This window comes from Pyrus communis, chromosome 9 (genome assembly GCF_963583255.1).
Source record: "Pyrus communis chromosome 9, drPyrComm1.1, whole genome shotgun sequence".
In the NCBI taxonomy this organism is placed as follows: Eukaryota; Viridiplantae; Streptophyta; class Magnoliopsida; order Rosales; family Rosaceae; genus Pyrus; species Pyrus communis.
This window is the reverse complement of record NC_084811.1, coordinates 19,711,026-19,735,633: the sequence shown is the minus strand read 5'-3', so window position 1 is coordinate 19,735,633 and position 24,608 is coordinate 19,711,026. Positions and strand designations below refer to the sequence as shown.

Here is a 24,608-nt window from a genome sequence, read left to right as displayed (position 1 = left end):
ATATATATGAGAGATGGGCAATGGATATCACTGGCTCTCGAGTTCAAACACTTTCTTTTCTCCTATTGTATTATTAAAATAAAGGGTGAATTATCAATTTAGGCCCTGAATTATCATTTGAGTAAAAATTAGGTCATTGAACTATTTTTTCAAAAAAATCAGTCATTGAATTATAAGAAATCTGCCAATTAGATCCCTAGTATTATATTCGAAGCTACTATATTCAATTTTCCATCAATTTAGGTTACGTTATTTGCATGTGATACACATTGGAAGGTAGATTGGTAATTCTTCATTAAGAAATAGTGTATGGAGTTAACTTTGGAAGGTAAATTAGCAAGGTTCTAAAAAACGCTAAATGCTAGTCGGGCGGTGAGCTGGCGCCTAGTGCCTAGGCGACTAGACGGGATCTAGGAGGGTGCCTAGACGGTCTAGGCGGATTTAGGTAAGTTTCTTGTATATCTTATAAATAAGTGCATATTGACACATAAAAAATTATACTTGTATGAAATTCATGGATAAGATAATAAAAGAATAGTGATATTAGTCATATATATATATATATATATATATATAGTGAGAAAGTGAAAAATGTGAAGTTTTCAAAAGATCAAGAAACTCTCCTCCCTGCTTTAGGGTTTTAAAATAGAATAATAGAGATAAAATAGTAATTTAAGATACTTTACAAGAAGAGATATAGTATTGGAATTTTGTTAAGATTTTTTTTAAATGGGAAGAGATAATGATGTAATAGTAGAGAAAAGATTACACATCTCCAACCCCTATTTCACATCACCAAAAAAGTCTCGATCCAACATAATGATGTAATAGTAGAGAAAAGATTAAAGAAATCAATTCTATTATTTAATGATTAATGATAAGGCATGGTGGTGAACGAACTGTAAATACAGTAAAGTGGGTCTCTTTCTCGCACATCTTCAATCTGGGTTGTTCATTCACACATACTTCTTATATTTTTCTCTGCAAGTTCCCCTCTCCATCGAGTCTAGTATCCAGAGAGTTGATTTGCATATCCGAGTCCGCCTAAGACGAGAGGGCATGGAACAGAAGACCAGAGTTGCAGAGGCACTGGCGATGGAAGAAGACTAGTATCTCTTTTGGTCATGGCCTGTTGCTTTCTTAGCAGTGCCGATTCTACATCTTCCTGTGAAATTATACTCAAATCCCACCCTCTCTGGTTGCTACATCCAAGCTGTCCATAACAAACATCTTCCGCAAATCAACCAATGCATGAAAGCAAAATAAAAATGCATGCCTAGCACAATTATATTTTTAAGCCTCGTGTATATATCATGAAAAGTATAAATTATTTGTTGATTTGAAGAATCGTATATATTCTTACTTACTGGTGTTTCATTTTCTTCCAACTCCCTTTCGCTGTCGCTACATCTCTCATGTGCAGCAAGAATGCTACTTTTGCAAACGTCCACCTGCCCCTCCCGCCCTTTTCTGTTGGACGGCAAACGCTTGAAAGTGGTAGCTGCTTGGCGTCGTCTCCCAGCTCTGCCACAAACTAGTGCTTGAACTCACACCAGTCCTTTCAGCGCTCGCAGCGCTTTCCTTGCCTCTTTCACTCGACTTTTAGGCATTCACTAGAAAAATTGCCTGCTCTTCGCTGCGGGTTTTGAACAACCTGAAAATTTACACAAGTCAAATTTACAGGCAAAGAAGCAATCATTTACTGAAGTCTAAAGAAAATCTTAACAAAAAAGTGTCTAGTTTGAAAAATAAATGAAACCCAAAATTTCTTGATAAAAACTAAAAACTTGAAAGCTTAAGAAAACCCCATGAATCCAACAAAGAAAAGATGCAAACTTTTGCATTGGCAAACCATTCATAAACCAAAAATGATATCTTAAACAAAACCCATGAATCCAACTGAAAAACGCCCAAATTTAAACGAATCAAGACAAACAAAATATCAAACACGGTTCAATGTCTCTCTTTGAATTTTAAATCACATGATATATTATCGTCTTAACATTTCATATACTCATGCATTACATAAAAAAATGATATCTATGTTAAAATTACTTGGACTGCTTTATCATGGTTTAAGAAAGCAACCCCAAATCATAGTATCTACATATTCCTTCAGATTATCTAAAACACTAAAACAAAATCCTCACTTCTCACTACACGTTTAAGATACATGAGCCCATAAAAACCGCTTCACCATTCACCTATACCCTCAGTGCTATAAATCCAAATAAAAAAACCAATAAATAAAACTGGCAGCTAACCAACACACACCAACAAAATAAAGATATGCTTGAATTGTTAATCAAATCAACACACACAAAAAATTAATAGCACGAGAAACAACAGCAAGCATACCCAGCAGCAGCAAGCAGGCACATCCTGTCACACATACACACAATGAAATTGAATGCACTTTCATACATGTGTTGTCATAAGGATGCAAATTAATTGCTGCATCTCGTGTTTATTAATTTTTATTCTATAATCAAATATAAATCACATACATACTCCAAAAACCAAAAAGAGAATGCTGGAAAGGAGAAATTAGAAAATCATATTGAAGAGCCTTCCAAAGTACATTAATAATCAAACTAATATGTGATTTGAGAAACAAACCTCTTTTTGGGCATGACTGATCAGATCCTGCTCTTGCATTGCTGGTTCCACACAATACACAAAATCCCAAATAAAATAAAAAAAACATAGTCCATACACAAATCAACCGACAAATAAAAAAAATCATCTTTTTCAATCACTTTCTCATCCAAATAGAACACATACTGAAAAACGATTAATCACCTGTATGGGGGAACAACCTGCTGATACCCTTCATGGCCAAAGCCGACACAATCTCCTATAATTTCCTCATACTTCGTTTTTCATTGACAATTTACAAATGCAAAATTTGGATGGTGCAGTGGAAGATCATGCTACAAATTCATACACAAAACTCACAAAAAGAAAATCTGAACAGAAAAACCATTTGTAAATTGAAAACCTTACTATAATCCTTGGTATTTTGACACAAAAAATAAATAAATAAACAGAATCCTAGGTTTTCTTCAATGTTTAAAAGTGTTGTAAATTGACAAAAAATAAATTACAGAGAGAGAACACAGCAGTATAATCAATCAATTTGATGCATATTTGAATCAAGTTGATGCATATTTCAATCAAGCCTCATTAAAAACAAAAAATACAGAAGCACAAGGCATATTTACTACGCGTAAGAAAGAATATGAGCACCGACTATAAAGGTCAACAAAAAGGAAAATTCATACTTCTAGACATACTGGGAAAAAACATGAACTCAGAATGAAAAATGATTTTTTTTTCTTTCTAATACACATAAGAAACAGAACATTTTCATTTAACAATAACCTTGAAAATAATGTCTTTCTATTCAAGTACGTTGGCCCAAACTTAAAACTGATAGATGATTTCGAACAGTTTACTTTGTAGCCATCATTAACATTACAAATTTTTAGAAGTAATGCAGACAGATTTGTTTAGTTGCATCAGGCTCCTCAGTTTCCAATTGACATGCCAATTTATGGTCCACTGCCCTTTCTTTTTCAGACAATAAATCTAAAACATTTATATAACCAAATGCATCCGATAATAGAAAACTACGTAAATTTCCTAGGAGAGTTCCTGAACGGAAGAACCGACAAAGTATTGAGTTGATCATGGCTTTTATACCTACCTAGCTGGTGGAAGAAGTATCTCAGACATAAAAAATGCCCACGAATTGCTCGATAGCGCATATTCTTGGAATTCCTCAACGCAAGGGCAGCAGCAAAGAGCACCCATCTCTGCATTTCCACCAATATATACAAAAGAGTCTTGAGTTTCTGAAGACAAAACTCGATGCTTTATGTTGCTGAGAGCCCCAATTGAGACTCTCCCACGATAACCCATATGCACATGCCGAGACCCCAATGTGTATTACATGACATAAAAGAAAAGAAAAATCAAATCAAATTTTGACAATGATTTAAATAATTACAGTAAAACCCAGAAATTTCTAGAGTTTTTCAATTGGGAAAATCAAGTAAAGGTTGAAAATTTAGAGGTGGAACCAGCTAAACCAAAAACCAAACACTCTCACTCCACTATTCGTACCTGAGCTAAAATGAAACTGGAATGCACATGGAAAAGCGGAAGAAGAAAAAGAAGATGGACAGGGGGTGGTCGATAGCTAACCCAACGCTGGCCGTGGTTGGAGTTGACAGAAATCGACGAAGCCTTGCGCGATTTCGTTGTTGTGAGCTGCGAGGTCGACTCTTCCAAGTCGGAAAAGAGAAAAATTAAAATTCAAGAACAATAAACTAACAGAAAGAAGTTACAAAAGAGGAAACAACCAAATTACCTCAACAATAATCCATGATTATTCCATGAGTGCTGAGTCTATAGGTTCCCTGCTCCTCGCCTTCCTTCCTCTCACCGAATCTCACACCCATTCCTTCTGACCGATAGCAACCCTAACCTCCGTGAGATAGAAGCAGAAGTCGAGAGCGACGAAAGCAGATTTTTATTTTAGAGAGAGAACTGGAATTGCACAGCTAACCCTCGTTCAGGCTCTCTCTTTCTCTCTCTCCATCCCTCTCTAAACCATCCCCTCACCAAATCCCACCTCACACAGCCGTCGATCCCACGAATGCAACCCCACCCAAATCCCACGGACAAAATTACCCTCCTATCTTTTCATAATTACCCTCCAACCCAGCCCTTGGATGGCTTTCTTGCAAATAAGATGAAATCAAGGGGTCATTTGCTTTATATATATATATATATATATATATATTTCTAATCACCTTTCACTTAATTCCCATCAAACAAATAAATTTGATTGAGACGATAAAATAAGTAAGTTTGGAAGAAGCTCACAAGTTCCTGTCCAACTTTGCGACACAGTAGCGAGATTGTGAAGTAGTAAGGCGCACAACCTCAGCTGCAGCCGCTGCTGCAATTGCAACAGTGAAAACATGTTTCTTCTGCTCTTCTGTTGCTTCACTCAGTAGTACTGTTCTCTCTGATGCTGCCGATGTGGTCAGTGAAGCCTGCGCAGGGTACTGCTGAAATATTTCAAGTCTTCCAAAAATCCATCTCCAGTTCTTCGATTTCTGGTGATTAATTAATTAAGAAACAAAAAAAAATATATTAAGAACCAAATTAAAGAGGATCACAATATATATATTATTTTTTTTGGCAATGAAGGAAGAGTGTGAGAATTCAATTCAGCAACTAACCTTTTGTGTCTTTGCGTTTGCTTCAGAAGTGAAGAGCCTCTTGAACCAACCAAACCAGCACTTTGTCTTTGCCATTGAACAAGTACTAAGACCATCTTAAATCTTAATCCATTACGATATGCAATGTCATTTATTTTTCAGGTGCTAACCACTCGCTTGAACTACTGTATTACTATATACATATGTTATTAATTCATATGTACATTAAAGTCTGTATGCACTTGACAGATTAATCTAGACGAAAAACTACTCCAATGTCATTTATCAATCATCGTCATGCATGAATCTTGATACTCCATATATATAGGTTTTCCATGGTTTCTTTGCTTTCACCCTTGAAGCACAAAAATGAACACGAGAGAGAGAGATTACTCTTTCTAGTTTCTAATGGCTGCTGCTACAGGTACGTATAGTTTAGGATGACTGAAGACTCATGACAGCAGCTGGTGTGATGGTTTAAGAAGGAGTCTGCTTAACTTGACAGGGGCCCTCGCTTGCTCTCCATCATCAACCGTCAATTCATCAACCGCCATTGACGAGTCCAAATGTCTGCTTTCGTGAAATTACCCTACCACTAGTTGTAATCATGTTAAGAAAGTCTAACATGTGCGAGGCCAAAAGTCTATGGCAAATTAATGTTCATGTTTTGGTTTGGTCCACTTAATAAGTAGAACCTGGATACTCTATATATATTGCATTGCATGGTAAATAATCGTTAAAACTTAATATTACGTGCTCCTCTTTTAATCTCTTGCATTCTAAGATAAACTCAACTCTTAGTATATAGAGTAGAAAACCTAGCTAAGAATAAGTTCAAGCTTTAGCTTCATCAATATTGTTGGACATACAAGAATCCTATATCGGAAGATAAACAAAACAATTAAAAGGAAAACTAATGAAAAAGACTTGAAAATTTAAGTTTTAACAATAAGGACAAAATAAAAGGTAAAATGAATAGTACCATGATTGACTTTTTAGTATAAAAATGTGATTTTTCGTTAAAGTGAACAATAATTTTTCGTTAAAGTTTCCGTTATTAAATGATTCTACTTCTAATTGCACTAAAAGTTTTGTGATAAACCCTCCTCCGTCAGCTAACTTCTCGCCGTTTATCTAGTTTAACTCATTATACCGTCTTCTTTCACCACCACTTGAGCAAACTCGAAGAACTTAACTCTATAGAACTTTGTTTGTATATTAACCCAACTCAACAATAATAACTCGACCAAAGAAAAAAACACACACGTCCCCCAATAATACTTCCTCATAACCATATGCCATTTTCTATATCAATTTCAAAAAGAGTTTGTTTTATCAATTTTACAGAACTTGGAAGGATTTTGGTCGGCAGAATGGACCGAGTATTTTCACAACAATGATATGCAAATTGCACCAATAAAGTCTGTGATTAAATATAATTAAAAGAGATGGTATCTACATACCTATTTTTTTATCTTTAACACACTCTATATTAATTTCTATCAATTGAATCTTCTTTAATTAATTCGATATAATGATTGAAAATGAAAAGTGTATAAAATCAAAAATAGTGTGAATAGAACCACCCTGATTAAGATTGATCTCGCTCTCCTTCCATTTAATTCTGCAAGTAATGCGACACTATATACATGTGTGTGTGAGTTTTGACTTGTCAAATAACAACTTTCGTCACAATCCTAATCCTCTCAATTGTCCCCGGCGGGCAAAAGTGAGACTAAAACACCTTTTGAGCTGTTCAATTGTCCACGTTTTAAGATTTTTATCAATGTGCGGAATTTTTACAACCTTTGCTTAGATTCAATGAGTTGTCCCAACTCCTAATAATCTAAGAGCAACTCCGTCCCAAGGAAATTGCTTAAGCAGTTACTGTTTAATAAGGTAGAAATCACTTTAGTTCAATGGTCTGAACAATATTTGCTTGGATAATTTACTTGGGGTAAAATTGCTCTAAGAGATTATTAATTGCCTCGATCATTGATATATGTTTAATATTTGATTTCCCCAATTTTATTATTGACGACTGTTGCTTTTGAGAAAAGATAAGTAGCCCATGTTAAAATCGAACTGCTGCTAATATTTATGTATCCTTTAGGGAAGCTTTGTTGTATATACATGATAAGATTTGGAAACACGAGTCAAACTAATCATCGGTTTTAACTTTTAAGAGGTTGACCCATGGAATGTAAGCATATAAATATTCAAATGAATATACATTTTCCTGTTTTTAGTTTTTTACATCAGAGTTATTTAGAGCAGTGTATTACTGTCCGCACTAAAATTCAAATTTTTATCGTTTTCATAATCTAATTAGATTAGATATCCAGTATCCTCGAATTTAAAAAATTATGTTATATCTCAGTTATTCAGTTACCTAAAAGGAGAAAAGAATGAAACATGCCAACAATATTGATGCATGCATTTCTTCATTCCTGAATTTTCAAACTTTGAGTGACAATTTAAAATAGGGAACTATTATTAGCACTTCAAAATTTTCATTTTATACTTCTCACAAGTGTATTTTTCTTTCTAATTACAGAAAGTTTGGATTGCCAAATATGATTTTTGGAGTGCTAATAACAATTCCCTTTAAAATAATATTAACCAAGCAATATTGAGCATTTGCTTTAGGAAAGAGATCCTCTCCGGATCTCTTCCACCAAGGCCACCGGATCAAGTGATCTGGTGTGACAACCCGTCCCAAATTTTATTATTTTATAAATTTTTTAAAATGTGAATTTACGAGAATGCCCTAGAAGCGAAGGTTTTGACTTTTATTGACCAACGTGTTGTGAGACGTACTAAATATTCTTTTAGCGTTTTCCCGAGGGGGAAAAGTGATGGGCTGCTACTCAATCAGGAAGGGATATGAGAGAGTGACCAACCAGAGAAGGGGGAAAGGAGGGAGAAAAAGAGAAGGGGGGATCGGCTGAATCCTTGACCCACACCCTTCAACCCGTTTTCACCATGCTTTCCGGTGGTTTTCCACCGTATTTCTTACGAATTGGACCAAGCCACCACTCCCAATCATCATCTAACCCTTCCTTTTCCCATTATCACCCAAATTTGGAAGGAATTTGAGAGCAATTTAAGAGTTTTTCACAAGAGTGCGTCGGAGGTGGGGTGTCGGCGATCCACCATTTCTGAAGCAAATCCCATCAACCACCACCACCATTAGACTCCCCTTGAACCCAGGAATAAAGCCCAAGCAATGGTGGAGGCGTCAGAACAAGTTGGAGGTCGAATCAAAGCACACCAGATTCTAGGGTCTGTACGGATTTTGGTGAAATTGAGGCATTTCCAAACTAAATTGGTCTTGGTCACAGGTATAAAGTTTACTCTACCCATTGAGACCTACAATTCTGTAAATTTTGGTAATTTTTGGAAATAGTTGAATTTTCTGGCGAGTCGGGGTGGCCGACCACCACCGGCGGAGGCGCATGTGGCGGCGCATGGTCAGTGGGCCGTCAATGCTATTTTTAGACTATGATAAATGTTAGGAATACAGTCTTGATATTGAATGAAATAGGTTGATCGTTTGAATCAAATTTTGTTATGATACGAGATTTGGTCAAAATGTGAATCGACGATCTGACCGTTGGATCGTCACCAAACTTGGATACATTATTATACGAAATATTTAATGATTATAGGAATTTACAGATGGGAATTTGATGTGCAGATTTTTCCTAATTGGATTTGTAAGTTCGTAAAATAAATGTTAACTGCCACTTGATTTTGGGCAATTGGCAGAGATCCGACCGTTGGATCATAATGAAATTTTAGTAGGTTATTCTAGAAGCATAATGTGGATCTTTAGAAGTTACGGATTGGAAATCGGATATGTGGATCTTCCGGATCAAGTTATTCAAGGTTGTAGACCTTACCGTCGATCTTTGATCGACAATTGACTTGTGGTCTATGAGTCTCAAACTATTTTAGAATGTTCTTGAGGATGTACTTTATGTGAATTTCGTATTTTATTGACAAGAGTCCTGAGACATGATTCAATAATTGTTATACGTGACAATTGTTCGGGACACCTCGTTATGCGTGCTAATGAATCATAACGTGGACTCTAAGTGAGTGGATCTTTTCCTTTTTATCATATGTATATAATTGATGGTTCCACAAATGCTTCTAAATTGATTTAAGCATTTTATGTCATGTTATATATATAGGATGTACTTTATGTGAATTTCGTATTTTATTGACAAGAGTCCTGAGACATGATTCAATAATTGTTATACGTGACAATTGTTCGGGACACCTCGTTATGCGTGCTAATGAATCATAACGTGGACTCTAAGTGAGTGGATCTTTTCCTTTTTATCATATGTATATAATTGATGGTTCCACAAATGCTTCTAAATTGATTTAAGCATTTTATGTCATGTTATATATATATATATATATATACCAAATGGGGCGGAACCAAATGGGACGGAACTAACAACAGGCGGCAAAGCCGGCCATAGAATATAAAGTGCGGAAGTAAAACATAAAATAGCAGCAGGCGGCATAGCCAGCCATAGAATTTAAAGTGCAGAAATAAAACATATAAAAACAGAGTAGCATATCAAAATAATGAATTAAACGTAATGATGCAAATATATTTGGAAAATAAGTTTTATTGAAAACTTACTGCAATGCAGATAACAAACAGGTATTGCCTAATGGCAGATGAAACAAGTAAACAAAGAGATGGAGCTCGCAGGCATCCTGAATAATATATATGTATTACAAGTGTTTGAATAATCTCAGAGAGATATGGTTGAACTCAGTTCTTGAAGTTAAAAACTTATTCCCCTTCTGAAGATGAATCCTCGTTATATAGAGCGAGGAGGTTGAATGAGACTTGGCCAAATGATCCGGGAATCCCGCTGTCTGCTAAAGCCGGGTGAAAGAATAGTGAAGATGCTTTGATTCTTTTACAAAAGTTAAATGAATAGTGACCTTTTTGTTTTTCACTATTGTGAATAGTGACCTTTTTGTTTTCACTATTGTGAATAGTGACCTTTTTGTTTTTCACTATTGAAGAATAATGCTTTGTCTTTTGCGGAAGAGATGAAAACAGCTACTGCTGATGATGTTGCTGGGCTGACACAATCACATGGGCAAATATTGCTTTTCAGATATCAAATGGGTCATGGGCATCTTGAAAATCTGCTTGATCAGCCCATTTGGCGGGAAGCTGAGACGAGGCATCAGAATTATCTGAATCTGAGTCTGAACCTTTTTTCCTTTGCAGCAATGCTGCTTCCGCCATTAGCAGCTGAGCCATATCCAGCAGTTGGGTAGTTTTTTCTTTCTTTGAACTGGAGGACTTGGCTGACTTGGAAATTCCTTTGAGAGAGGAAGATGGACTAATGTCTGATAAGGACTGAACTGGTTCCTGAGCTTTTGGTAATTCAGGAAATTGCTGATGAACTGGCAAAGCTTGTGAGGACGAAGATGAAACTTTGATTGGCAGTGCCTGAAAAGATGCCTGGGGAAATTCCACTTTTACAAGATCAATAATTTTTTGGTGGTTGAATTTATCCCACCATTTTACCCATCTGGTTCTGTAAATACCACCGGTGTCCATTTCAAAGTTCCATTTGAGAATCCATGGGATCTTGTACTTGGCCATGAGGAGTGAAAAAATAGTAACTCTGTTGTCGAAACGACTTCTGTCAAAATTGGGCTGGAAGTTGTTTGTGAGAACATGACGAAGGTCATCTGGAATGATGGAAGAGCTTGGGCCATGGGAAGCCCACCAATCTGGAAACCATGCAGGAAACCGCAATCTGAAATTCTTATCAAAAGTTATGAACCATGAATGACTAAAGTCTTCTGTCTGGTGGAGAAAAATGTTGGTCCATGCTTGGATATAATCATAGTAATTGTAATGATTGTTTGGGATGAGAACATGCTGAGTATGAAGGGGTTTTGTGTGAAAAAGGGGAATTCCCCATTCGAGTTCGGTAAGGAATTTTCCAATATGGAGTGAATGATACAATATTTTGTTTTGGTGAGTGGTACTGTAAATTGGCTTAATAGCAATGCTTTCTGTTTCTGAAAGGATAGCCTGGTAATATTTTAGGCTTTTGTAGGATTCAGTTGGTAAGAAATGAAAATTTGGTGGAAGGAGTAATTTGGCAATGCGCTCTGGGGGTTGGTTTTTGTCAATGTGAAGAGGGATGCTAAAAAGCTTTTCTGAATGAGGGTTCTGGACATATGGTGATGTTTTAGCATAGCTAGGTGTTTTTGGTTGTGAGGGAGCTGGAGAACGAACTGATGAGTAAGGATCATAAGGGGTGGCTAAGGCCGTTTGGTAATTTGGTCGGATATTTCCTACTGTTGATCCTAAGGGAGTAAATCTGTTTGTAATGGCGAGGGCCGATGAAGAGTCGGGAATAGACTCTTGTTTTACTGGTGCTGGGGTTTGGGTAAGGGTGGCTGGGAGCCTTCGTTGCTGAGTAGGATTAGTACCCATTCTTCCCCTGCAAAAATTCTCTGGTTAGAAAATCTGGTATGCAATTCTGGCTGCCTTTAATGTATTCAATTTCAAAATCAAAAATACTTAATATGGCTTGCCAGCGTGCAAAAATCTGTTTTGATGCAATATTTTGAACATCTTTTTGTAAAACATGTTTGGCAGATTTGCAATCAACACGTACTAAAAATTTTTGATTTAATAAATCATCTTGGAATTTGCTAATGCATAATACAATTGATAAAATCTCTTTTTTAATAGTACTATAGTTACTTTGAGCCGGATTCCAAATTCCTGAATGGAAACGAACAATTTGTTCAGGAGATTCGGAAGAAGTTTTCTGTTTGAGGATACCTCCATAACCGATATCGGATGCGTCGGTTTCGACTATTTTGAGAGAGTCGGGAGTTGGAATGCCAAGGCAAGGCAAAGTCTTGACATGATTTTTGATCTGTTTGACAATGGAAGTATGATTTTGTGACCATGATGGAGGATTTTCCTTAAGACGATCAAACAAGGGCTTACATTGTTGACGCAGATGAGGATAAAATTCTGAAACATAATTGAGGGATCCAAGGAATCTTTGAAGCTGGGTTTTATCAATAATTTGATCTGGAAATTTATCAGCGAACTGGATGACTCGATCAATTGGTTGGATGGTAGACCTGTAAATATGGTATCCTAAAAATCTAACTTTGGTTTGAAATAACTTAATCTTAGATGCCGAAACAACTAACCCATTGGACCTAATGATCCTAATAAATGCATGCAAATGCTTCCAATGCTCTTCTATTGATTTTGAGAAAATTAATACATCATCAATATAAACAATCGAAAAATGGCTGTATTGATTAAAAATTTCATTCATGATATTTTGAAATTCACTTGGTGCGTTTTTCAAGCCGAAGGGCATTACATTCCACTCATAGTGTCCGAAAGGAGTTACAAAAGCAGTTTTGTATTTATCAGATTCATGAATTTGAATTTGCCAAAAGCCTGATTTCATATCAAATTTAGAAAAAACAGTGGCCTGAGAAAGTCTTTTTATCAAATCTCTTTTGTTAGGGATTGGATATCGGATCCATTCTAAAACATCATTCAATGGTTTGTAGTTGATAACCAGTCGTGGAGCTCCGCGTTCTAATTCTGCGTTTTTCTGGACATAAAAAGCAGGGCAAGACCATGGAGATTTGCTTTTACGGATAATTCCTTTTTCTAAAAGTTGATTAATTTCAGTTTTACAAAACTCTAAAACTTCTTGATTCATTTGAATCGGTCGTGCTTTTGTGGGGATTTTTGACTCAATAAAATCTTTAACATAAGGTAGTTTAACAATATGTTGTTTTCTGTGCCAAAAAGCATTTGGAAGATCGGAACAAATTTCTTTAGTAAGCTTATCAGAAAACTGGCGAATAGAATCTAATAAAGATTTGTTTGTTAATTGTTCTTCAATTCTTTGGTGAAGAATTTCTTCCTGTAAAAAAGCAATTTGTTGGGATTTTGCAGTAATCTGGTTGAGAGTTTTCGAAACATTATCTTTTTGAAGTTGTTTTAACTTTTTAAGATCTGTTTCCATGCAAAATTCAAAAGTAATGTTTTGGCCAAAAACCTTGGTAGAAATACAGTTATGATGAACTTTGAAAGGATAAATTAATGCAATGAAAGGGAGTCCCAAAATAACTGGATCAGAAATATTTTTGATTAAAACAAATGGAGTTTTAAAACAAATATTTTGTTGACAAACATGGGCTTTGGGAATTTCATATTTTAATTTCATCGGGGATTGATTTGCAGCGCTAAGTGTTTCCGTAGACTTGTGAAAATATTTAGTAGGTATTAATCCTTCTTGAATGCAATTTAAATCTGCACCTGAATCAATTAAAGCGATGGTTTCTAAATGAAAATCTTCGATTACTATCGTAACTTTAGAATACCATTTTCGAATTCTTATTTTATCTAAAAGACTTAAAACAAGTTCTTTTGAAGAAGATTTAGCCGAGTGAGCGTCGGAATCGGAATTTGAGGAAGAACCATTTTGTTCTTGGACGAGTTCTTGCGTACGTACTCTACTGAGTTGGGAACGAATTTCGGTATTTTCGGATTTTAAAAACTTAATTTCCGATTTGATTTGATTAACTTCTTTTTGCAAATCTTTGAGGGTGATCTCCTTTTTGGATTTATTAAAACGTTCCAAAGTGGTACTGAGAGAAATCTTTTGAGAAGAAGTTTGACTAGTGCCAGGTTCATGAGAAGAAATCAAATTTTTGAGTTTTTTCAAATAAAAAGATTTTAAATCAGGGTCATCGACTTTACTAATTAATTCCATTAAAAACTCTTCTTGTTCTTCTTGCTTATTAAGCACTGAAATTTTATTACAACAAGTGTCCGTGCACCCAAACTTAATGTTTGGCGAGGAGACGTCGCTAGAACTGCTAGAGTCAGAGACGGAAAAATCAGGATTTTTATCAGATTGACTAGAGTCGGTATTTCTAATTTCTAAAGCCTGGATAAGTTGAACCTTCTCTTCTTCAGAGATTTTTAGTTGGTTAATAACCTTTTTAACCTTGCATTCATTTGCATAATGACCAAATTTACCACACTTGTAACACTTTCCCTTTTTATTTTGAAAATCCTTTTTAGACTTTCGAAAAGGTTTTTTGTTTGAAGATGGTTTTTCATAAAATTTATTTGTTTGAAAAGGTTTGTTGGAAGATCTTTTGTTTTTATAAAATCTGGATTGATCTTTTGTTTTTCATAAAATATATATATATATATATATATATATATATAACATGACATAAAATGCTTAAATCAATTTAGAAGCATTTGTGGAACCATCAATTATATACATATGATAAAAAGGAAAAGATCCACTCACTTAGAGTCCACGTTATGATTCATTAGCACGCATAACGAGGTGTCCCGAACAATTGTCACGTATATATATATATATATATATATACACACACACACACACCAGATGGGGCGGAACTAACAACAGCAGGCGGCAAAGCCGTCCATAAAATTTAAAGTGCGGAAGTAAAACATATAAAAACAGAGTAGCATATCAAAATAATGAATTAAATGTAATGATGCAAATATATTTTGAAAATAAGTTTTATTGAAAACTTACTGCAATGTAGATTACAAACTGATGTTGCCTAATGGCAAATGAAACAAGTAAACAAGGTGGAGCTCGCAGGCATCCTGAATAATATATGTATTACAAGTGTTTGGAAAATAATCTCTGTCCTTTGTGGATGAGCAGAGAGATGTGGTTGAACTGAGTTCTTGAGTTAAAAACTTATGCTTCTTCTGAAGATGAGTCCTTCTTATATAGAGCCAGGAGAATGATTGAGGCTTGTAAAAATAGATCTGGGAATCCCGCTGTCCTCTGAAGAAAGCTGGCAAAGCTGGCTGAATGATGAAAGGTGACTGTGTAATCACGTTGTTTCTCTTCCAAAAGTTGAATGAATAGTGAAGATGCTTTAATTCTTTTACAAAAGTTAAATGAATAGTGAAGATGCTTTGATTCTTTTACAAAAGCTAGATGAACAGTGACCTTTTTGTTTTTCACTATTGAAGAATAATGCCTTGTCTTTTGCGGAAGAGATGATAGCAGCTACTGCTGATGATGTTGTTGGGCTGACACAATCACATGGGCAAATAAAGCAGTTTCAAAAATCGAACGGATCTTGTGCGTCTTGAAGGTCCACTTGATCAGCCCAATTGGCGGGAGGCTGAGACCTTGCATCAGAAGCGTCAGAGTCCGAACCTGAACCTTTTCTTTTCTGTAGCATTGCTGCTTCAGCCATGAGCTGTTGAGCCAAGTCCAGAAGCTGGGAGGACTTATCAGATTTCTCCTTTTTCTTTGAGCTGGAGGACTTAGAAGGTTTTCCTTTGAGGGAAGATGACGAACTAATGTCTGATAGGGATTGAATTGGCTCCTGGGTTTTTAGCAACTCAGGAAATTGCTGATGAACTGGCAAAGCTTGTGAGGAAGAAGTTGAAACTTTGATTGGCAGTGCCTGAGAAGATGCCTGGGGAAATTCCATTTTTACAAGATCAATAATTTTTTGGTGATTGAATTTATCCCACCATTTTACCTATCGGGTTCTGTAAATACCACCAGTGTCTACTTCAAAGTTCCATTTGAGAATCCATGGGATCTTATACTTGGCCATGAGCAGTGAAAAAATAGTAACTCTATTGTCGAAACGACTTCTGTCAAAACTGGGCTGGAAATTGTTTGTGAGTATATGACGAAGGTCATCTGGAATGATAGAAGAGCTTGGGCCATGGGAAGCCCACCAATCTGGAAACCATGCAGGAAACCGCAATCTGAAATTGTTATCAAAGGTTATGAACCATGAATGACTAAAGTCTTCTGTCTGGTGGAGAAAAATGTTGGTCCATGCTTGGATATAATCATAGTAATTGTAATGGTTGTTTGGGATGAGAACATGCTGAGTATGAAGGGGTTTTGTGTGATAAAGGGGAATTCCCCATTCGAGTTCGGTAAGGAATTTTCCAATATGGAGTGAATGATACAATATTTTGTTTTGATGAGTGGTACTGTAAATTGGCTTAATAGCAATGCTTTCTGTTTCTGAAAGGATAGCCTGGTAATATTTTAGGCTTTTATAGGATTCAGTTGGTAAGAAATGAAAATTTGGTGGAAGGAGTAATTTGGCAATGCGCTCTAGGGGTTGGTTTTTGTCAATTTGAAGAGGGATGCTAAAAAGCTTTTCTGAATTGGGATTTTGGACATATGGAGATGTTTTAGCATAGCTAGGTGTTTTAGGCTGTGAAGGTGCTGGAGAACGAACTGAAGAGTAGGGATCATAAGGGGTGGCTAAGGCCGTTTGGTAATTTGGTCGGATATTTCCTACTGTTGATCCTAAGGGAGTAAATCTGTTTGTAATGGCGAGGGCCGATGAAGAGTCGGGAATAGACTCTTATTTTACTGGTGCTGGGGTTTGGGTAAGAGTGGTTGGAAGCCTTCTTTGCTGGTTAGGATTAGTACCCATTCTTCCCCTGCAAAAATTCTCTGGTTAGAAAATCTGGGATGCAATTCTGGCTGCATTTAATGTATTCAATATCAAAATAAAAAATACTTAATATGGCTTGCCAGCGTGCAAAAATCTGTTTTGATGCAATATTTTGAACATCTTTTTGTAAAACATGTTTTGCAGATTTGTAATCGACCTGAATCAAAAATTTTTGATTTAATAAATCATCTTGGAACTTGCTAATACATAATACAATAGATAATATCTCTTTTTTAATAGTACTATAATTAGCTTGAGCAGAATTCCAAACTCCTGAATGGAAACGAACAATTTGTTCAGGAGCTTCGGAAGAAATTTTTTGTTTAAGGATACCTCCATAACCGATTTCAGATGCGTCGGTTTCGACTATTTTGAGAGAGCCGGGAGTTGGAATACCAAGGCAAGGCAAAGTCGGTTTCGACTATTTTGAGAGAGCCGGGAGTTGGAATGTCAATGCAAGGCAAAGTCTTAACATGATTTTTGATCTGTTTGACAATGGAAGTATGATTTTGTGACCATGATGGAGGATTTTCCTTGAGACGATCAAACAAGGGCTTACATTGTTGACGTAGATGAGGATAAAATTCTGAAACATAATTGAGAGATCCAAGGAATCTTTGAAGCTGGGTTTTATCAATAATTTGATCTGAAAATTTATCAGCAAACTGGATGACTCGATCAATTGGTTGGATGGTCGACCTGTAAATATGGTAACCTAAAAATCTAACTTTGGTTTGAAATAACTTAATCTTAGATGCCGAAACAACTAACCCATTGGACCTAATGATCCTAACAAATGCATGCAAATGCTTCCAATGCTCATCTATTGATTTTGAGAAAATTAATACATCATCAATATAAACAATCGAAAAATGGCTGTATTGATTAAAAATTTCATTCATGATATTTTGAAATTCACTTGGTGCATTTTTCAAGCCGAAAGGCATTACATTCCACTCGTAATGTCCGAAAGGAGTTACAAAAGCAGTTTTGTATTTATCAGATTCATGAATTTGAATTTGCCAAAAGCCTGATTTCATATCAAATTTAGAAAAAACAGTTACCTGAGAAAGTCTTTTTATCAAATCTCTTTTGTTAGGAATTGGATATCGGATCCATTCTAAAACATCATTCAAAGGTTTGTAGTTGATAACCAGTCGTGGAGCGCCGCGTTCTAATTCTGCGTTTTTCTGGACATAAAAAGCAGGGCAAGACCATGGAGATTTGCTTTTACGAATAATTCCTTTTTCTAAAAGTTTATTAATTTCAGTTTTACAAAACTCTAAAACTTCTTGATTCATTTGAATTGGTCGTGCTTTTGTGGGGATTTTTGATTCAACAAAATCTTTAATATAAGGTAATTTAACAATATGCTGTTTTCTATGCCAAAAAGCATTGGGGAGATCTGAACAAATTTCTTTAGTAAGCTTATCAGAAAACTGGGAAATAGAATCTAATAAAACTTTATTTGTGAGCTGTTCTTCAACTCTTTTGTGTTTAATTTCGTCTTGTAAAAACGCAATTTGCTGGGATTTTGCAGTAATTTGGTTGAGGGTTTTTGAAACATTATCTTTTTGAAGTTGTTTTAACTTTTTAAGATCTGTTTCCATGCAAAATTTAAAAGTAATTTTTTGGCCAAAAACCTTGGTAGAAATGCAGTTATGATGAACTTTGAAAGGATAGATTAATGCAATGAAAGGGACTCCCAAAATGACTGGATCAGAAATATTCTTGATCAAAACAAATGGAGTTTTAAAACAAACATTTTGTTGACAAACGTGAGCCTTGGGAATTTCATAGTTTAATTTTATCGGGGATTGATTTGCAGCGCTAAGTGTTTCCGTAGACTTGTGAAAATATTTAGTAGGTATTAACCCTTCTTGAATGCAATTTAGATCTGCACCTGAATCAATTAAAGCGATAGTTTCTAAATGAAAATCTTCGATTACTATCGTAACTTTAGAATACCATTTTCGAATTCTTATTTTATCTAAAAGACTTAAAACAAGTTCTTTTGAAGAAGAAGATTTAGCTGAGTGAGCGTCGGAATCGGAATTTGAGGAAGAACCATCTTGTTTTTGGACGAGCTCTTGCGTACGTACCCTACTGAGTTGTGAACGAATTTCGGTATTTTCGGATTTTAAAAACTTAATTTCTGATTTAATTTGATTAATCTCTTTTTGTAAATCCTTGATGGTTAAATCCTTTTTTGGTTTATTAAACCGTTCCAAAGTGGTGCTGAGAGAAATCTTTTGAGAAGAAGTTTGACTAGTGCCAGGTTCATGAGGAGAAATCAAATTTTTGAGTTTTTTCAAATAAAAAGATTTTAAATCAGGGTCATCGACTTTACTAATTAATTCCATTAAAAATTCCTATTGTTCTTCTTGCTTGTTAAGCACTGAAATTTTATTACAACAAGTGTCCGTGCACCCAAACTTAATGTTTGGCGAGGAGACGTCGCTAGAACTGCTAGAGTCGGAGACGGAAAAATCGGGATTTTTATCAGATTGACTAGAGTCGGTATTTCTAATTTCTAAAGCCTGAATAAGTTGAATTTTCTCTTCTTCATAGATTTTTAATTGGTTAATAGCCTTCTTAACTTTTCATTCATTTGCATAATGACCAAATTTACCACACTTGTAACATTTTCCCTTTTTATTCTGAAAATCCTTTTTAGACTTTCGAAAAGGTTTTTTGTTTGAAGATGGTTTTTCATAAAATTTATTTGTTTGAAAAGGTTTGTTGGAAGATCTTTTGTTTTTATAAAATCTGGATTGGTGTTTAGAAAACTTGCTGGTTTGTTGGGCTTTTTTCTTTTTACTCGAAGGAGCGATTGGAGGTAAACCATATTGTTCACAAAATGTTCCAAGTTCGTATTTAGCAATAGATTTGTCTTTATGAACTTGTTTTGAAATCTTCATGTCGATACACATTTTCAATCCTTCCTTTTGAATAACATTAACTATGTTACCATAAGTAAGGGTATGATAAGGTATGACACCTTCTTCATTTACTAAAACATTTCGAATTTTGTGAGCAAAAAGATTTGGTAAACCATTGATAAATTTTTCTTTCCAAAAAGGTTGATTACTATCTTCCCGAAGCATAACTCTGGATATGAAAACATCTTTATACCATCTGAAATCACTTAAGGTTGGACACCTTAAATTACTCAGTTGGTCGTGAATACGTGTAGTAACGTTGCTGGGTGTTCCTATAAAGTGTTCTATAATCGTATAAAGTAAAGTATTTACTCCGTTGGGTATTCCCTGTCCTATTGTTTCGTCAAAAATGAGAAATCCTTCCTCATCTTTTTTGACCGCAAAGCGTATTTCATCTCTGGACTGAGAAGTTAAGTGCTTCTCCCACCAAGAATGAAGCATTCCAGTGAAACCAGTGACGAGAAGATCAACGATTTGTGTTTGTGTAAAATTGTGATTTGAAATGTAGCTATTAGCAACCATGAACATGTGTTGAAGTTTGTTCAAAAGTTCTTGTTCTGACAATCCATCTATATTCCATTCATAGAGTTTGTCAGCTGAAACCGAAAATTGATTTTGGATATTTTGTTCTTCAAATTGTAGGTCAGGAGGAGTTGGCCTGGGATACCAGTTTTTTGTAAGAGAAGTAGGGTTGACCGAATGAGTACGAATACGTTTTAAATCAAAAGTTGGTTGAAGATCAATGTTTTGAAAAGCATTTTCAATATTTTGAATAGCAGAACTAGTTTCCGTGTCCTGAGAAGAATCTGGATTAGATGTGTTTTCTTCTTCGACAGAAACATCATTGTTTTGCAAAACATTAACAACCTTTTCTTTTTTGAGCTCAGCGAGCATATGATCAATTTTTTGTAAAGTAGTCATAGATTTTAAAGCAGTGGAACTTGAAGAAGTATCAGTAAAATTTACTAAAGGTTTTTCTTTTTGAGAAGATTTTGGTTGAGACAATTTGTCGATTTTGGTTTCAATTTTGTCTAACTGTTTTCCAATAGTATGAAGACTTTGGTTTGTAAAATTATTCTGTTCAATGACAGGTTTAAAACCAGAATCTTCTTTTGGAATTTTGAAAGGGGTTGCGGGAATGTTGGTATTACCGGTGGAAATCAAAATAGTTTCTTTGGGAGGATGACTGGAAGAAATCAAAGTTTTGTCTTCCTTAACCCAATTTTCTTTGGTAACAACCGTAACTTTATTTTTGGATTCATAATGTTTATCAATAAAATCAAAGAAAGATATTTCAAATTGGTATTGTTCTACAAAAGCTTTCCATTTAGCATAAATGGCTAGCTTTTCTTCATCACAATACTTTTTTCTAAAAATATTTCTTCTGGTGATGTTTTCCTCAGAAGCGATGTCAGCTTTAAGCTTCCTCCATCGGATTTTATGTGGTTTGTTTAAAACAAGTAATTGGTGATTCACCGATGTTGTTTCAAAATCAGAAGCAGTTGGAGAAGTGGGTTCTTCTTGGTTTGGAGGATGATAAACAGGATGTGCAACTTGTGAAGAAGTGTCAACAGACTTTAATTTGAGCAAATCATTGATTAAATCTTGTTGTGCAGCTTCTTGCTCTTTTAACTTTTTGTTTACTAATGATTTGATCAAATCTTGATCTCGACCCAGTCTATCGGTTGACGTGGATCCAGAAAAAGACTATCTGCTAGGAGTAAAAGATTTATGTGAATGTACTGATTCACAAGATTTTCTTGCTGGTCTATCAAAATTGATTTTTACAGTGCCGTCAAAATATTGTTCAATGTTGTCAAGATTAACAAGACTGTTTTGGACGGAAACCGGCTTACTTTCATTAATTAAACACCAATCTGAAGGGAGACTGATGTCTGACCACCTAATGGTTCTTGGTACTCTTATGTTTGTGCTTTCTTGGGTTGTTTGGATCAAAAGAGTGTGGTCGCGAGGACTTTTATTCAAAGCTTGAAAATTCATGTTTGTGCCAGTGACTTTGTAATAAATTCTAAAAATAAGTGCCAAAGGTTGTGTTCCTTCCAGGACTTGGTACCCGGAGGTTTTGATATTAAGAGTAAGAGCTTTTAAAACATGTGGATCTGAAAGACTTATTGTGAGATCGGGAAAACAATCAAAATGGATAGGTCCGTTGTAAAGACTTGATTCGATCATTCCTAGTATACTATCATTGAAATCAGTAAATCGAGCGTCGCGTAAACATAAAAGGATAGAAGTGTTAAGACCTTTTCGCGTTAATGGTTTAACTGCGATTTGAACTAAACCAATATGAAGATAGTTATGACCATTTTTGCGATGCGCTTTGATTTGTTCTGGAGAAAATAATTGACAAGTCTCATGTTCTTTGCTAAGAGCATAAGCCTTCTCAACTGTTTTGACGTGATGCTCGGATTTAAAAGAGGTCAAAGACCATTTTTTCTTGTAAATATTTTGGGTTGAAACTTTTGGAATGTTCCAGTCGAAAAAATCAGTACTTTCGTCTGTTTGAAAATCCAATTTTTGTTCTTCATTGACAATGTCAGGTATAGTTCCTAAGTTGGATCTAGAGCTAGTGCTGGCCATTGAACTAGATCTAAATAATCTACTCATGATATGCACAAAACAAGTATACTATATGCAAGACTTAAAAGATTCACCTTCCTCGTATGTCTAGACTCTTCCCTCGCTCATGCGCTCCGCTCATGCCTCTCCTGGGACTTAATGTTTGGACCACGTCTTACTGTTTGGCTGGAAGAAAGAAGAACTGAGGACCGACGATTAAGAAATGCAGATAAGATACAAGTATGTGAATAGCAATGAACAGATTAGATAGATGCTAATGCAATTATATATATATATATGTATATGTTTTAAAGTGCTAATAGATGGTTGAGTTTAGATTATGTCATAGTGTATCCATGTACATGTTATCTACAATTAATTATTGTGAACTACGAATGGCTTGATCCCTGTTTAGGGTACGTAGGCAGTCTACCGAGACGTTAGATGCAGCCATACAATAAACGAGACTAAATAATTGAACAATAGCCTTGTTTGAGGAATTGAGTAGTGTGAGGGACATTGGTGAAAAAATGTGAGATTTAACCTTAGGTTTTGGTAGTTAAATGTTGGTCATAAATTAAGATGTAAAGAATCAAGAAATTGAAGTAAGGAAGGTAAGTAGTGATAGTTAATTTATTTAGTGTTTATTTGGACTTATCACTGATGATTACTCTCGAAAGTAAATAGTTCGCGAGTGGGGTGTTACAGTTATGCATTTCATGCCAATTGTATATATGTTTATATATCTGGAAATATTATAATATGGTTGAATTTCATATTTACATCATGGCATATTCATATGTATAGTACCTGAACCTAATTATTGTGAATGCTTTGAAGTGCCAAATGATGCGGCGGATGTCCTAGTAAGCTTCAGGTGAGTACATGTTGATGATAGTGATAGTAGTGAGTATGATTGTGTTAAGATATGTTAAAGCTCATAAACCTGCACCCGGGTGTTAGTGCTCCCGCCCGTGGCTAGGGCCTAGCCTTCACGTGATCATTCACCTCCCGCGCCACACGCTCACCTTGGATCCAAGGTAGGTCCCAGCCTGTCGTACAGACCACTTTAGGTGGTTTCGACTCGTATGTGACTTGTGATACTTTGCACATCCTTCAGTGATCGTAGCACTTGAGCGTATTTATTTACACCCAGCGTATCGTACAGACCACTTTAGGTGGTTCCGACTCGTGTGCAGGAATTTGTAAATGAGCTAAATGATGAGATATGTGATGAGATATGGATAAGTTGTACATGTCACTATAGGTGACTCCGACTTGTATGCTAGCCATGAATGATAAGATATGTGATGAAACATGTGATGAGATATGGATAAGTCGTACAGGTCACTATAGGTGACTCATACTTATATGCTAACCATGAATGATGAGATATGGATAAGTCGTACAGGTCACTATAGGTGACTCCAACTTATATGCTAGCCATGAATGATGGGATATGTGATGTAAGTCGTTGATAGGAGCATATTTATGCGACTTAAATGGCTTGTTCTCGTGCATTTACGTTATGTTTCTCTAGTTATTTTAGTCCTTTATGCTTCTTTTGTGTGTTTTCAGGTTCTAAGGGCAAGGTATGCAAAATGATGCCTTTTGGAGCCTTTTGGAGCAAATTAGAGATTGGAATGGATATCATATGCTTGGAGCCAAGAGGATGGACGAAATTAAAGACTTGAAGTAGGAAAGTTAAATCCTAAAAGACCTCATGTTTAAGCATCATTGAAGACTCCTACGCATTTTAGAACACAAAAACAACATTCCTTGCAACCTTAGGACATTGTCGTGTGTTTCCTTGTGTCTCCCTTCCTTGCCATGCAAGGAAGGGCTTTGTTCCCTATTTTAAACACTTAAAGCATTCACTTATCATATCATTCACTTATCAAACCAATCACTTATCACTTCCATTCACTTATCACTCACCACATATCATTCATTTATCACATAACATATCATTCATTTATCACTTAGCATATCATTCATTTATCAATTATCAAACCATTCACTTATCACTTCCATTCACTTATCAATCACCACATATCATTCATTTATCACTTAACATATCATTCATTTATCACTTATCACAACAACAACCTAAAACACATGCACATGCACCACTAATCCCTTCACTTTCATGCCATCATTTCTCACCCCCCCTTTTGCCGTGCAATACACATCAACACATTCCAGCTTTTCTCCTTCTCTTTGCAGCCACAAGTCACATGCATTCACACATAATCATTCACCCTATCCATCTTACATTCCACAAACAATGTCACATGCAAAACAA

At 35.6% G+C, this 24,608-nt stretch overlaps 1 long non-coding RNA gene across 3 annotated transcripts; it reads right to left on the bottom strand.

Annotated features, from left to right (window-relative positions):
• Positions 1 to 643: 643 nt before the first annotated feature.
• Positions 644 to 4,566, bottom strand: LOC137744770 (uncharacterized). Of its 3 annotated transcripts, XR_011069627.1 has the most exons (6): positions 4,376 to 4,566; positions 4,129 to 4,289; positions 3,710 to 3,818; positions 2,620 to 2,933; positions 1,368 to 1,654; positions 644 to 1,213 (listed from the first exon to the last, which is right to left on the bottom strand). It is a non-coding gene; the product is annotated as an uncharacterized lncRNA (long non-coding RNA). The 3 variants fall into 3 exon arrangements; XR_011069626.1 differs by having other exon boundaries at positions 2,620 to 3,818; XR_011069628.1 differs by having other exon boundaries at positions 2,620 to 3,818; positions 4,129 to 4,275.
• Positions 4,567 to 24,608: the final 20,042 nt, after the last annotated feature.